The 12,289-nt window shown below is 36.8% G+C and overlaps 1 protein-coding gene across 2 annotated transcripts in view; it reads right to left on the bottom strand.

Annotated features, from left to right (window-relative positions):
* The window catches only part of FIG4 (FIG4 phosphoinositide 5-phosphatase), a 186,602-nt gene that overhangs the window by 95,051 nt on the left and 79,262 nt on the right, over positions 1-12,289 (bottom strand). The gene's annotated exons all lie outside the window — the stretch shown is intronic.

Genomic DNA, 12,289 nt, shown 5'->3' with positions numbered 1-12,289 from the left:
AAATCTTAGGCAGGCCATGGTGGCTCAGCAGACAGAATTCAGAATTCTCGTCTGCCATGCTGGAGGCCTGGGTTCAATTCCCGGTGCCTGCCCATGCAAAATAAATAAATAAATAAATGGAAAATCTCCATACCCCTTAGCAGTCACCTCTCAATCTCTCTATCCTTCTCTAACTCTATATAACTACTAATCTAATTCTGCCTTATAAATTTACTTATATTTACATTTTATAAAAATGGAATCATATAATATATAGTACTTTGTGTCTGGTTTCTTTCACTTAGCAAAAATGCTGTTCTTTAAAAATTACTGTAACTGATGAGTAAAAAATATGGATTCAAAATAAATAATAAAGGGAACAAGTGTCAAAATAAATTAAGTAGATTGAAATACTAGTGAACAATGAAAGGGAGTGGTACGGGGTATAGGAAAAAAATAGGGGGAATGAAAGTTAAAATCTGTTGAGTAGATGGAAATACTAGTGGTCAATGAGAGGGAGGCGTAAGGGGTATGGTATGTGTGAGTTTTTTCTTTCTTCTTTTTATTTCTTTTCTGGAGTGATGCAAATGCTTTAAAAAATGATCATGGTGATGAATATATGTAATGATATTGTGAAGCACTGATTGTACACCATACACGGAACGTTTATATGTTAAGAATGTTCATGTTTGTATGTTGTTTTAGTTTGATAATACAAAATAAATTAAATTTTAAAAATACTGTAATTTTTTTATTAGGGAAGTTGTAGATTTATAGAAATTTACATAAAAAATACAGTGTTCTGATACATACCCATATAATTGACACTTTGCATTAGTACAGTACCTTGGTTATAACTGATGAAAGAATACTAAACTATTACTGTTAACTATAGTCTGCAATTTACAATAGGTATATTTTTCCCCATATACCACACTATTATTAACAACTTGTAGTAGGTCATATATTAGTATATGTATTAGTATAAAGAACATTCTTGCATTTGTACTATTAAGCACAGACCATCATCAACAACAGGGTTCACTGTGTTACACAGTCCCATTTTTATATTCTAACTTTCCTTCTTTCCATAATCCAAAACCTCTGCTTTTGACCACATTCACCAACATATTACAGTGCTGTAAATTACAGTCACAATAATGTTCTACTAAACTATCACCACTATCTATTTCTAAACACTTATAATCAAACTAACCAGAAATTCTCTACACAGTAAGCATCAGCTCTCCTTTTTCTACTCCCATTCTATACCCCTGGTAACCTACATTCGAAATTCTAACTCTATGAGCTTGCTTATTATAATGAGTTCTTATCAGTGAAATCTTAACAATATTTGTCCTTTTGTGTCTGGCTTATTTCACTCAACAATGTCCTCAAGGTTCATCCATGGTATTATTTGCAATAGGACTTCATTCCTTCTTACAGCTGAATGATACTCCATTGTATGCATACACCACATTTTGTTTATCCATTCAGTAGTTAATGAACTCTTGGGCTGTTTCCATCTTTTGGCAATTGTGAACAATGCTGCTATGAACATCAGTGTGCAAATGTTTATTCAAGTCCCTGCTTTCAGTTCATTCGGGTATATACCTAGCAGCAAGATTGTCAGGCCATATGGCAATTCAAAATTTAGCTTCCTGAGGGACCACAGCAATGAAAGAATATTCCTGATTCTCCACATCCTCTCCAACACTTGCAGTTTTCTTGTTTTTTAATAGTGGTCATTCTAATAGGTATGAGAAATATATCATTGTGGTTTTGATTTGCTCTTCCCTAAATAGTAATGCTGAGCATCTTTTCATGTTTTTTTTTTATAGCTACTTTATTTCCTCTTTGGAAAAGTGTCCATGTCTTTTGCCCATTTTTTAACTGGATTGTCTTTTTATTGCTGAGTTGTAGGATTTCTTTATATATTCTAGATATTAAAACCTTATCAGTTAAGTGGCTTCCAAATACTTTCTCCCATTGAATGGGCTGCCTTTTCATTCTCCCGACAAAATCCTCTGTAGTACAAAAGTATTTTGATTTTAAAAACGTCCAATACAGAATTTCTTATATTCTTATAAGCAATGGGGATAACCAGATTAATTGGCTGAAACTCAATCTAGAGGTTCGCCCCTATGAAACTTATTCCTGCAAAGGACAGGTTAAGCCTAATTAAAATTAATCCTAAGAGTCACCTCCAGAAAACCTCTTTTGTTTCCCAAATGTGGCCTCTCTCTTTAAGCCAAATTGGCAGGTGAACTCACTGCCCTCCCTCTTACATGGGACTTGACTCCCACAGGTGTAAATCTCCCTGGAAATGTGAGACAGAAATCCTGGGATGAGCCAGGACCCAGCATCAGGGGATTGAGAAAGCCTTCTTGACCAAAAGGAGCAACGGTGAAATGAGACAAAATAAAGTTTCAATGGCTAAGAGATTTTAAACAGAGTCAAGAGGTTATCTTGGAGGTTATTCTCATGTATTATACATCTATCCTTTTAGTTTATGGTATACTGGAGTGGCTGGAGGGAACTCCCTGAAACTGTTGAGATATGGTCCAGTAGCCTTGATTCTTGAAGACAACTGTATAACTATATAGCTTTTATAATGTGACGATGTGATTGTGAAAATCTTGTGTCTGATGCTCCTTCTATCCAGAGTATATAGATGGGTAAAAAAATATGGATAAAAAAATAAATAACAGGGGGGATGGTAGATTGAAATACTAGTGGTCAATGAGAGGGAGGGATAAGGGGTATCAGATGTATAAGTTTTTTTTGTTTGTTTTTTTTTAGGAATGCTGTATGGAGGGGGTCACATTTCATTCTTTTCACATGTGACTATCCCATTACTGCGGTACTATTTGTTGAATTTGGGGGGGGGGCAGGGATGGGGAAGTACATGGGCCAGGAATCAAACCGAGGTCTCCCACATGGTAGGCAAGAATTTTACCAGTGAACTACCCTTGCACCCCCTTTTTATTTCTTTTTGTGGAGTGATGCAAATGCTCTAAAAATGATCATGGTGATGAATACACAACTGTGTGATGATATTATTAGCCACTGATTATACACCATGTATGCACTGTATGTATGTGAAGATTTGTCAATACAAATATTATAAGAAAAAAAATCTAATATATCTACTTCTTCTTTCATTGCTTGCACTTTGGGTATAAAGTCTAACCATTTGCTATCAGAAGAGCTTGAAGATGCTCCCCTACACTTTCACCTAGGAGTTTTATGGTCCTAGTTCTAAATTTAAGTCTTTGATCTATTTTGAATTAATTTTTGTATAAGGTGTGAATAGGGTTGTTCTGGATATGGATATCCAGTTCTCCCAGCACCATTTATTCTGTTCCAAACTTGTTGAATAACAATTGGCCATGGATGTGAGGATTCACTTCTGAATTTTCAATTTGATTCCATTGGTCAATACAGCTATCTTTATGCCAATACCATGCTATTTTGACCACTGTAGCTTTGTAATATGCTTTAAAATTAAGAAATGTGAATCCTCCAACTTCATTCTTCTTTTGAAGAAGTTTTTGGCTATTCTGGGCTCCTTCTCCTTCCAAGTAAATTTCATACTTGGCCTTTTCATATCTGCAAAGTAGGCTGTTGGAATTTTTATTGGGATTGTATTGAATCTTTAAATCAATTTGGGTAGAAATGACATCTTAATGATATGTAATCTTCTGATCCACAAACATAGAATGCCCTTCCCTTTATTTAGGTCTTCTTTGATTTCTTTTAGCAATGTTTTATAGATTTCTATGTACAAGTTCTTTACATCTTGGTGAAAGGGGACTTCCTGGAAGATGGCGGCTTAGTAAGACGCGCGGATCTTAGTTTCTTCTCCAGGACAGCTACTAGGGGAGTAGAAACGATACAGAAAGCGCCCAAAGCCACAACAGAGATAAAAAAGACAGCGTACCCCATCCTGGAACGGCTGGCTGTCTGAGAGAAGCAGCTCGGGTGAGATCACCGAGGCGCGCGGGCCTCACCGGGCGGGGTGGCAAGCGGCCGGAGTTACTCCCTTCCCCCTTCCCGGGCCGGCTGGGAGAATTGGAGAGGCGGTCCCCTGAAACCAAGGCGGCTGGCGCCCACACCACGCGCAGTCCCCCGGACCAACTGAGAGAATTGGATCGGAAATCCCCAGGCTGCGGAGAACGGTGACGGGTAGGGGAGGCCCCTTCCAAACACGTGACTCCCGGGCAACGTGCACTCTCTCGGGCGGGCTGCTGCCGCTGGCGCCCTCCCGCCACGCTTGTCGCCCAGGGCCGACTAGGAAATTCGGACGGGCTCTTTCCCGGGCTGTGCTGACCAGCAACCCTCCCTGCGTTCGGACCCCGGGCCGGCTCAAGCCGCTTCGGCTAGCGAACCCCCCGGACGGCGAGAGTTTTCCAAAGTTTAAGGTCCCACAGCACCTTTTACTGGTGGGACCCGCAGACAAACGTGTGCCACGAGCGCCACCTACTGGGCAGGATAAGAAAAACAGAACCCAGAGATTTCACAGGAAAATCTTCCAAACTTTTGGATCCAATACCCAGGGAAATCTGTCTAAATGCGCAGACGCCAACAGAAGATAACGGATCACGCTCAAATAATTGAAAATATGGCCCAGTCAAAGGAACAAACCAATAGTTCAAATGAGATACAGGAGCTGAGACAACTAATGCTAAATATACGAACAGAAATGGAAAACCTCTTCAAAAATGAAATCGATAAATTGAGAGAGGACATGAAGAGGACATGGGCTGAACATAAAGAAGAAATAGAAAAACTGAAAAAACAAATCACAGAACTTATGGAAGTGAAGGACAAAGTAGAAAAGATAGAAAAAACAATGGATACCTACAATGATAGATTCAAAGAGACAGAAGATAGAATTAGTGATTTGGAGGATGGAATATCTGAATTCCAAAAACAAACAGAAACTATCGGGAAGTGAATGGAAAAATTTGAACAGGGTATCAGGGAACTCAAGGACAATATGAACCGCACAAATATACGTGTTGTGGGTGTCCCAGAAGGAGAAGAGAAGGGAAAAGGAGGAGAAAAACTAATGGAAGAAATTTTCACTGAAAATTTCCCAACTCTTATGAAAGACCTAAAATTACAGATCCAAGAAGTGCAGCGTACCCAAAAGAGATTAGACCCAAATAGGCGTTCTCCAAGACACTTACTAATTAGAATGTCAGAGGTCAAAGAGAAAGAGAGGATCTTGAAAGCAGTAAGAGAAAAACAATCCATCACATACAAGGGAAACCCAATAAGACTATGTGTAGATTTCTCAGCAGAAACCATGGAGGCTAGAAGACAGTGGGATGATATATTTAAATTACTAAAAGAGAAAAACTGCCAACCAAGACTCCTATATCCAGCAAAATTGTCCTTCAAAAATGAGGGATGGGGGCGGGCCGCGGTGGCTCAGCGGGCAAAGTGCTTGCCTGCTATGCCGGAGGACCTCGGTTCGATTCCCGGCCCCAGCCCATGTAACAAAAACGGAGAAACAGAATACAATAAAACAAGAAAATGTTTAAAGATGTTTCCCTTTCTTCCTTCCTTCCTTCCTGCTATCCTTCCTTCCTTCTCTCTGTCTTTCCTTTAAAAAAAAAAAAAAAAAATGAGGGAGAAATTAAAATATTCTCAGACAAAAAGTCACTGAGAGAATTTGTGACCAAGAGACCAGCTCTGCAAGAAATACTAAAGGGAGCACTAGAGTCAGAACCGAAAAGACAGAAGAGAGAGGTATGGAGAAGAGTGTAGAAAGAAGGAAAGTCAGATATGATATATATAATACAAAAGGCAAAATGGCAGAGGAAAATATTATCCAAACAGTAATAACACTTAATGTTAATGGACTGAATTCCCCAATCAAAAGACATAGACTGGCAGAATGGATTAAAAAACAGGATCCTTCTATATGCTGTCTACAGGAAACACATCTTAGACCCAAAGATAAACATAGGTTGAAAGTGAAAGGTTGGGAAAAGATATTTCATGCAAATAACAACCAGAAAATAGCAGGAGTGGCGATACTAATATCCAACAAGTTAGACTTCAAATGTAAAACAGTTAAAAGAGACAAAGAAGGACACTATATACTAATAAAAGGAACAATTAAACAAGAAGACATAACAATCATAAATATTTATGCACCGAACCAGAATGCCCCAAAATACGTGAGGAATACACTGCAAACACTGAAAAGGGAAATAGACACAAATACCATAATGGTTGGAGACTTCAATTCCCCACTCTCATCAATGGACAGAACATCTAGACAGAGGATCAATAAAGAAATAGAGAATCTGAATATTACTATAAATGAGCTAGACTTAACAGACATTTATAGGACATTACATCCCACAACAGCAGGATACACCTTTTTCTCAAGTGCTCATGGATCATTCTCAAAGATAGACCATATGCTGGGTCACAAAGCAAGTCTTAACAAATTTAAAAAGATTGAAATCATACACAACACTTTCTCGGATCATAAAGGAATGAAGTTGGAAATCAATAATAGGCAGAATGCCAGAAAATTCACAAATACCTGGAGGCTCAACAACACACTCTTAAACAACGAGTGGGTCAAAGAAGAAATTGCAAGAGAAATTAGTAAATACCTCAAGGCAAATGAAAATGAAAACACAACATATCAAAAATTATGGGATGCAGCAAAGGCAGTGCTAAGAGGGAAATTTATTGCCCTAAATGCCTATATCAGAAAAGAAGAAAAGGCAAAAATGCAGGAATTAACTGTTCACTTGGAAGAACTGGAGAAAGAACAGCAAACTAATCCCAAAGCAAGCAAAAGGAAAGAAATAACAAAGATCAGAGCAGAAATAAATGAAATTGAAAATGTGAAAACAGTAGAGAAAATCAATAAGACCAGAAGTTGGTTCTATGAGAAAATCAATAAGATTGATGGGCCCTTAGCAAGACTGACAAAAAGAAGAAGAGAGAGGATGCAAATAAATAAGATCAGAAATGGAAGAGGAGACATAACTACTGACCTCACAGAAATAAAGGAGGTAATAACAGGATACTATGAACAACTTTACGCTAATAAATACAACAATTTAGAGGAAATGGACGGGTTCCTGGAAAGACATGAACAACCAACTTTGACTCAAGAAGACATAGATGACCTCAACAAACCAATCACAAGTAAAGAAATTGAATTAGTCATTCAAAAGCTTCCTAAAAAGAAAAGTCCAGGACCAGATGGCTTCACATGTGAATTCTACCAAACGTTCCAGAAAGAATTAGTACCAATTCTCCTCAAACTCTTCAAAAAAATCGAAGTGGAGGGAAAACTGCCTAATTCATTCTATGAAGCCAACATCACCCCCATACCAAAACCAGGCAAAGATATTACAAAAAAAGAAAACTACAGACCAATCTCTCTAATGAATACGGATGCAAAAATCCTCAATAAAATTCTAGCAAATCGTATCCAACAACACATTAAAAGAATTATACATCATGACCAAGTAGGATTCATCCCAGGTATGCAAGGATGGTTCAACATAAGAAAATCAATTAATGTAATACACCATATCAACAAATCAAAGCAGAAAAATCACATGATCATCTCAATTGATGCAGAGAAGGCATTCGACAAGATTCAACATCCTTTCCTGTTGAAAACACTTCAAAAGATAGGAATACAAGGGAACTTCCTTAAAATGATAGAGGGAATATATGAAAAACCCACAGCTAATATCATCCTCAATGGGGAAAAATTGAAAACTTTCCCCCTAAGATCAGGAACAAGACAAGGATGTCCACTATCACCACTATTATTCAACATTGTGTTGGAGGTTCTAGCCAGAGCAATTAGACAAGAAAAAGAAATACAAGGCATCAAAATTGGAAAGGAAGAAGTAAAACTATCACTGTTTGCAGACGATATGATACTATACGTCGAAAACCCGGAAAAATCCACAACAAAACTACTAGAGCTAATAAATGAGTACAGCAAAGTAGCAGGTTACAAGATCAACATTCAAAAATCTGTAGCATTTCTATACACTAGTAATGAACAAGCTGAGGGGGAAATCAAGAAACGAATCCCATTTACAATTGCAAATAAAAGAATAAAATACCTAGGAATAAATTTAACTAAAGAGACAAAAAACATATATAAAGAAAACTACAAAAAACTGCTAAAAGAAATCACAGAAGACCTAAATAGATGGAAGGGCATACCGTGTTCATGGATTGGAAGACTAAATATAGTTAAGATGTCAATCCTACCTAAATTGATATACAGATTCAATGCAATACCAATCAAAATCCCAACAACTTATTTTTCAGAAATAGAAAAACCAATAAGCAAATTTATCTGGAAGGGCAGGGTGCCCCGAATTGCTAAAAGCATCTTGAGGAAAAAAAACGAAGCTGGAGGTCTCGCGCTGCCTGACTTTAAGGCATATTATGAAGCCACAGTGGTCAAAACAGCATGGTATTGGCATAAAGATAGATATATCGACCAATGGAATCGAATAGAGTGCTCAGATATAGACCCTCTCATCTATGGACATTTGATCTTTGATAAGGCAGTCAAGCCAACTCACCTGGGGCAGAGCAGTCTCTTCAATAAATGGTGCCTAGAGAACTGGATATCCATATGCAAAAGAATGAAAGAAGACCCATCTCTCACACCCTATACAAAAGTTAACTCAAAATGGATCAAAGATCTAAACATTAGGTCTAAGACCATAAAACAGTTAGAGGAAAATGTTGGGAGATATCTTATGGATCTTACAACTGGAGGCGGTTTTATGGACCTTAAACCTAAAGCAAGAGCACTGAAGAAGGAAATAAATAAATGGGAACTCCTCAAAATTAAACACTTTTGTGCATCAAAGAACTTCATCAAGAAACTAGAAAGACAGCCTTCACAATGGGAGACAATATTTGGAAATGATATATCAGATAAAGGTCTAGTATCCAGAATTTATAAAGAGATTGTTCATCTCAACAACAAAAAGACAGCCAACCCAATTACAAAATGGGAAAAAGACTTGAACAGACACCTATCAGAAGAGGAAATACAAATGGCCAAAAGGCACATGAAGAGATGCTCAATGTCCCTGGCCATTAGAGAAATGCAAATCAAAACCACAATGAGATATCATCTCACACCCACCAGAATGGCCATTATCAACAAAACAGAAAATGACAAGTGCTGGAGAGGATGCGGAGAAACAGGCACACTTATCCACTGTTGGTGGGAATGTCAAAGGGTGCAACCACTGTGGAAGGCAGTTTGGCGGTTCCTCAAAAAGCTGAATATAGAATTGCCATACAACCCAGCAATACCATTGCTGGGAATATACTCAAAGGACTTAAGGGCAAAGACACAAACGGACATTTGCACACCAATGTTTATAGCAGCGTTATTTACAATTGCAAAGAGATGGAAACAGCCGAAATCTCCATCAACAGAAGAGTGGCTAAACAAACTGTGGTATATACATACGATGGAATACTATGCAGCTTTAAGACAGGATAAACTTATGAAGCATGTAATAACATGGATGGACCTAGAGAACATTATGCTGAGTGAGTCTAGCCAAAAAGTAAAGGACAAATACTGTATGGTCCCACTGATGTGAACAGACATTCGAGAATAAATTTGGAATATGTCTTTGATAACAGAGTCCAGCAGGAGGTAGAAACAGGGTAAGATAATGGCCAGTTGGAGTTGAAGGGAAACAGACGGTGTAACAGGACTAGATACAAAAACTCAAAAATGGACAGCACAATAATACCTAATTGTAAAGTAATCATGTTAAAACACTGAATGAAGCTGCATCTGAGCTATAGGTTTTTGTTTTGTTTTGTTTTGTTTTGTTTTGATTTTACTATTATTACTTTTATTTTTTTCTCTATATTAACATTCTATATCTTTTTCAGTTATGTTGCTAGTTCTTCTAAACCAATGCATATGTACTAAGAAATGATGATCATGCATTTATGTGATGATGTTAAGAATTAATGATTGCATATGTAGAATGGTATGATCTCTAAATGTTGGGTTAATTTCTTTTTTTCCGTTAATTAAAAAAAAAAAAGAGAAGGGATAATTGGAGCTGAAGGGATACAGACTGTACAACGGGACTGGATATAAAAACTCAGAAATGGACAGCACAATACTACCCAATTGTAATGCAATTATGTTAAAACACTGAATGAAGCTGCATGTGAGGTATAGGTTTTTTTTTTTTCTTTCTATTATTGTTTTAATTCTTATTCTGTTGTCTTTTTATTTCTTTTTCTAAATCGATGCAAATGTACTAAGAAATGATGAATATGCAACTATGTGATGTTATTAAGAATTACTGATTGTACATGTAGATTGGAATGATTTCTAATTGTTTTGTTAATTCTTTTTTTAATTAATAAAAAAAAAGTTCTTTACATCTTTAGTTATATTCCTAGATATTTGATTCTTTTAGTTGCTATTGAAAATGGACTCTTTTCTTGATTTCCTCCCCAGATTGCTCATAAACGGTGTACAGAAACACTACGGATTTGTATGTGCTGATCTTCTATCCTGCCACTTTGCTGAACTTGTTTATTAGCTCCAGAAATTCTGTTGTAGATTTTTTGGGACTTCTCATATAAAATACCATGTCATCTGCAAATAGTAAAAGTTTTGCTTCTTCCTTCCTGATTTGCATGCCTTTTATTTATTTTTCTTGCCTAACTGCTCTAGCTAGAATTTCTAGCACAATGGTAAATAACAGTGGTGACAGTGGGCATCCTTGTCTTGTTCCAGAAAGCTTTCAGTCTTTTACCATTGTGTATGATGTTAGCTGTGGGTTTTTCATATATGTCCTCTATCATGTTGAGGAAATTTCCTTATATTCCTATTTTTTGAAATGTTTTTATCAAGAAAGGATGCTGGATTTTGTCAAATGCCTCTTCTGCATCAACGAGATGAGCAGGTGGATTTCCCCTTTGCTTTGCTAATATGTATATCACATTAATTGATTTTCTTGTGTTGAACTACTCTTGTATATCTGATCATGGTTAAGAGTTCTTTTAGTGTACTGCTGTATTAGATTTTCAAGTCTTTTGTTGAGAACCTTTGCATCTATATTCATTAGAGAAACTGGCCTGTAATTTTCTTTTCTTGTCGTATCTTTATCTGGTTTTGTTATTATTAGTGTGATGCTGGCTTCATAGAAGGAGTTGTGCTCCCTCCTCTTTAAATTTTTGGAAGAGTCTGAGCAGGACTGATATTAATTCTTCTTGGAATAAGAGGCAGAACTCACCTGTGAAGCCATCACTGAAGGTTGTTCATAGTTCTAGGAATTTGTCCATGTCATCTAAGTTGTCTAATTTGCTGACATACATACAATTGTTGATAGTATCCTCTTATGATTCTTTTTATTTCTGTGGAGTCAGTACTAATGCCCTCCTCTCATTTCTGATTTTATTTATTTGTATCTTCTCTCTTTTTTCTTTGTCAATTTAGCAAGGGTTTGTCAATCTTACTGATCTTCTCAACTTTTGGTTTTGTTAATTCTTACTTTTTTCCCTCAATTTTATGTATTTCCACTCTGATTTTTGTTATTTTTTTTCCTTCTATTTACTTTGGGATTAGTTTGCTCTTCTTTTTCTAGTTCCTCCAGGTGTACAGTTGGGTCTTTGATTTTAGCTCTCTCTCTCTTTTTTTTTAATGTAGGCATTTAGGGCTATGAATTTCCTCCTCAGCACTGCCTTCACTGCCTCCCATAAGTTTTGATATGTTGTGTTCTCGTTTTCATTCTTAAGAGATATTTACTGATTTCTCTTTCAATTTCTTTGACTCAGTGATTGTTTAAGAGTGTGTATTTAATTTCTGTTTATTTGTGAATTTTCCAGTCCTTTGTCTGTTACTGATTTTCTAGTTCCATCCCATTATGCTCAGAGAATGTTCTCTATATAATTTCAATCTTTTAAAATTTATTGAGACTTGTTTTCTGACCCAACATGTGGACTATCTGGAGAACGAACCATGTGCACTTGAGAAGAATGCTAGAGTTTGCCTCATGTGTTTTGGGGCACTGTGGTGAGGTGCATAAATATTTATGATTGTCATTTCTTCTAGATGGATGCCCCTTGTTTTTAATATATAATGTATCTTCTTTGCCTCATAACAGTTTTGCATTTCAAGTCTATTTCATCCAAAATTAGTATAGTTATCTCAGCTCTTTTTTTGGTTGCTATTTGAGTGCAGTATCTTTTTCCAACCTTTCATTTTCAACCTACTGTGTCCTTGAGCCTAAGATGAGAT

The sequence above is a fragment of the Tamandua tetradactyla genome, chromosome 5 (assembly GCF_023851605.1).
Source record: "Tamandua tetradactyla isolate mTamTet1 chromosome 5, mTamTet1.pri, whole genome shotgun sequence".
Lineage (NCBI taxonomy): Eukaryota > Metazoa > Chordata > Mammalia > Pilosa > Myrmecophagidae > Tamandua > Tamandua tetradactyla.
This window is presented reverse-complemented; position numbering and strand designations above follow the sequence as displayed.